We start from the raw sequence: 5,036 nt of genomic DNA on the forward strand, positions 1-5,036 counted from the left end.
ATTTCTCCTATTATGAGAAAAAGAAATGATTGCACAACTGAAATTATGCTTAGGAAATCGGAAATAAATCAATTAAAAACATTAAACCCTCTAAACACAATAAGAAGCGGGAGAAACAAGTTTTCCGTTGACTAAGATCAATAACTAATATAACCAAAATGGATAAACAAAACGCGTACATACATACCAGGATGTCGAGCTTGCCAAATTTGGCCTTAATGAAATCAAAGAAGAGAAGCAACGTGAGTCGGATCAAATTGATCGAAAAAAACTAAGATCATTTGTGACATTTTTTCGATTTTAGAACTTCATAAATTATCATGGTTTTACACAGTTACAAGTTTTCTAATTGATCAAATTGATCGAAAAAAACTCTGGAATAGATCAAACTGATTGGAAAATCGCTACAATTGATCGGAAAATCGCTGCAATCTACGAACAATTGCTTCAATTGATTAGGTTATGGAGATTGATTTGGGAAAGATGGCTGAGAGGAGTTTTGATGATGAAGAAAGAAGGTTGTTTGTATAGGGTTGGGCGTGTGTTTGTTCTAAGCCCAGTAGCGCGCAATATATCACAGTCCACTCAACATGTATCATTTTGGTGAGACCGGCCGCCTCGCCATAATGAGGTGCCTCACCGGATCCGGCCTCTATATATATATATATATATATATATATATATATATATATATATATATATATATATATATATATATATATATATATATATATATATATAGAAATTGCATCAAGTGAGTCTAGGTATCTTAGGTGAGTCTAGCATTTTAATCTCATCCATTAGATCTACTCCTAATCAACGGTTGAGATTAAATCTCGTAAATTATAACAAACCTATAAAAGCTAAGAATTCAAACCTCCCCCTCATAATTCAGTTTCACTTTCTCTCTCCTCCGTCTCTTTCCCTCGCTTTCTCTATCTCTCTCTCTAAGTCAAAATAACCCCTCGAATCAAGCAAACAAACCCTAGGTTCTTTTTTACTCGCTTTTATCAATTCATTCACAAATCAATCAAATTAAATGCATTTTCCAGGTTCTCGTTGCTACAATGGATGCAGATTCTACCGACATTAACATGCAAAACGGGTAATTTTCGTAATCCTTTCGTTTTCGAGTTTTCCTTTTCGCGATTTCATCCGGATTCTATGTCGCGATCATTCGCTATTGTAATTTCATTATTCCGTTGCTTTTCAATTTTTTAGGTTAATCGATTTTATGTTTGCTTCAATTTTAATGTAGTCCGTTCACTTCTACTTCAATTTTACGGTGTCCTTTCCTTTGATTATTCTCGTATTTGCTTTTCTCTTAAATATTAGGTGAAATATCCTTGTATTTGTTGTTTTTTCTATCGAATTTTCATATTTGCGTTCTCTCTCGTCGCTTACAATCGCAGATTTGCTTTATCGTCACATTAGTCAATTTTGATTATATTTGTCTTTATTCTGTTGCTTTTCAGTTTTTTAGGTTAATCGATTTATGTTTGCTTCAATTTTAATGAAATCCGTTCACTTCTACTTCAATTTACGGTCTCCTTTCCTTTGATTATACTCGTAGTTGCTTTTGTCTTAAATATTAGGTCAAATATCCTTGTATTTGTTGATTTTCTCGTTCAAATTCGGTCAAATTTCATTATATTTGACCTCTTTTCCTGTCTTGTATATTCCTGTCCCCCTGTCTGTATATTCCTGTTCTACTGTCAATGCTTACAGGCTCAGCTTGTTACAATATCAATGTTACTGTAAGACAATCACATATATTCATTTTCCATTGCACATATAACACATGTTGTAACACTTCTGGACGTCCTCTTGTTCTGCTATTACTTCAATGTACTTTAGTTTCTTGTTCTAAATTGTAGTCCAGCCTCTTCGCATATTCCTGTTCTCCCGTCCATCCTTATGTCACTACATTGTCATAGTACTAGTATTACTGTAAGAATGTTACTCTTTGTAATACCACCGTTGTATTTCAGTTCACTAATACTCGTATTTTCCTTTTTGTATTACAGACTCAAGTACTGTCACTCAACCCCATTCTACGCCAATTGTCCAAGAGCAACCCAATCCTCAACCAAATTATCAGCTTGTTCTGTCTCACACGCCTAATGGAAGTGAGCGTTAGATGCGTGTGGTTGAGCACAAGTTTAGACCTATCATTGGTACAGTTTTCGCCTCCCTTGAGGCTGGAATCAAGTTCTACGAGGTTTATGCTCGGGCATGTGGATTTACCCCTCGGAAGCACAGTACGAAAACACTACGAGGTGGTGTTGCACACCAAAAATTCGTAGTCTGCAACCATCAAGGGTTCAGGGAATATAAACCAAAAACAGTCACGTAACCAAGGATGATGAGAATATGGGTGATGGTTCGTCCACAGCTATTACGATTACGGCGAGTTAAAATCACAAGAATTGGATTCCGAGCGTACGTCAGATTTGCCCTTCTACATGGCCTTGATGGCCCAGCTATGATTGACGAGTTTTTCAAGTCCACAATCATCGTCTCACCTCTGTCTCGTGTGAGAGATCTCGATAAGATTTCACGATCCCTTTATATGTTCCAGAAGACGCTTATCTTGGACAACTGCAAGTTGAATATTGGCGCTGGATTGACCTTTAGACAGGTTAAGGAACTTGTCAATGGGTATGAAAATATTGGTGCTACATTGATAGATTTTATGAACTTTCAAAGAGATATCAAGTGCTACATTGGGTTAAGAGATGCTGACCTTTTCATCGATCGACTCGAGAAACTCAAAGCGACCCAACCCCAGTTCTACTTCGCCTATGATGTTGATCCGCAAACCGTTTAACAAAGTTCTTTTGGGCTGATGCTACATGTATTAGAAACTACTCATTCTTTGGGGAAGCTGGGAGCTTCGACCCTACTTACGGAACCAACAAGTATGATATGATTTTTACACCATTCACAGGTGTTAATCACCACAGAAAGTCGGTGTTGTTTGCCGGTTGTCTCCTGTTACATGAGGATGACATCTTCTTCCAATGGACCTTTCAGCATTTCTTGACTGCCATGGGACAAAAAGAGCCGCAGTTCATGATCACGGATCAATGCCCTGCCATAAAGAAGGTAATAGTGTGACAATGTTACTGTAACAGACTTACTTAAATTTATTGTACCACAACTTTCTTACTCCAACTACCACTGTTTAATCTCTTCCTCTTTTACAACGTTATTCAATAACAAAGTTACTGTAACTAAATTACTAACATATAATTTACTCACTTGCTCTTTCCCTATCACTGGTCAATATCACGTTCTGACTTGCTGTTTCATTATGACTGGCATACAACAGGCTTTCCCTTCTGTTTTCAAGACAGCTAGGCATCGTTATTGTATGTGGCATATTACACAAAAGATCACGGACAAAGTTGGTTTAGCACTCTGCAGAGATACAGACTTCCTTGCTCGCTTCAACGCTGTTGTTTGGGACCCTGATATGGAGTCGTCGGAGTTCGAAGAGAAGTGGCAGAAGGTCATTTCAGATTTCCAGCTGGAAGATAATGATTGGTTGACTACAATGTTCGACTTACGACAGACACCATTGGATTCCTGCCTACCATCGTGACCTTGCCTTGGGCTGCATATTAAGAACAACACAGCGATCAGAAAGTACAAATTCGTTTTTCAAGCGCTATGAGAATCACTTTGGTACACTGGTCGAATTTTGGATGAGGTAAACAACTCTTTTTCATTCCTTACAGTACCCGGGAACAGTGTATGTTACAGTACCATTGTTTCATTGTTACATAAATAATTTGTTGCCGAATCCTTGTTGCATTAAAACCAGGTTCCAAACTGCTATGGACCAGTAGCGCTATACATAAAGGTGCGATGATTATAACAGCGACCACTCATTCCCTGAGCTTAAGACAGAATTACCTATAGAAAAGCATGGCACTATTATATACAGACATGCTGTGTTCAAGGTGTTTCAAGAAGAAGTAATGGCTGCCGATTCATGTGGTGTTGATGACTTTGAGAAGGAGGAGCATGTGCGCATAATTCATGTAATCGATGCTGAGACAGACAGAATTTTCAAGGTGAGGTTCGACCTTAGAAGCACATATGCAGTATGCGAGTGTAAACTGTTCAAAAGAATTGGATTACTCTGCAGGCATATTGTGTGGGTGTACAAGGACAAAGGAATTGGGCGAATAACAAGCAAGTACATTGTAGATCGTTGGCTAAATAACACACACGCAGCGAACAGGTTTGATTCGAAAACATTATTACAGTGACAGTTTTGACTTGTTACAGTAATTGTTTTACAGTAACATTGTAACCATAATTTCTTATAGTAACATTGTCACCATGATAAACAGTAACCTGTTGTTTTACTTCCAGGCTTGATTCGAATGGGAATGTCATTGAGGATTCATATATGGCTACGTCTGATAACAGTCATTTGTGCAACGTATGGTCAGAGTTCCGTCAGATAGTTGGTGTTCTCAAAACTTTACCTGTTGAACACACGGAAGAGTTAACATCCCTCCTAGTTGAGTTCCGGCAGAAGTTATGTATTGAACCACTTACAAAAGACCAAGAGATGGAGATTCTGTTGGGCTGCAGCTCGTCGTCTGAAGTCACTATCCACCCTCCGGAACAAGCACGCAACAAGGGCAGCGGAAAAAGATTGAAGTCAGCTAAACAACAGGCCATTGAAAAAGCAGCCAAGCCAAAGAGGCTATGTGCATACTGCAAAGAAAGAGTTACCCACGACAGGAGAACATGCCCTCTTCGCATAGTTTGATGAAGTCGCTTGAGAAAGCAACTAAAAAAAAAAAGTTTGATATCTTTGTTATGATGTTACAAAGTAACATTGTGACCTTATCAATAATTAGTAGGATTTTGTGTTCTTTGTGACAATAATATGTCACAAGTAAAATTAAAAAGTAGAATTGTGTGTTCTTTGTGACAATAACATGTCACAAGTAAAAAGTCATTCGATTTTCCTACATCATAGTTAACATTTTATACAGCACTTACAACATTTT

This window comes from Silene latifolia, chromosome Y (assembly GCF_048544455.1).
Source record: "Silene latifolia isolate original U9 population chromosome Y, ASM4854445v1, whole genome shotgun sequence".
Classification (NCBI taxonomy): domain Eukaryota; kingdom Viridiplantae; phylum Streptophyta; class Magnoliopsida; order Caryophyllales; family Caryophyllaceae; genus Silene; species Silene latifolia.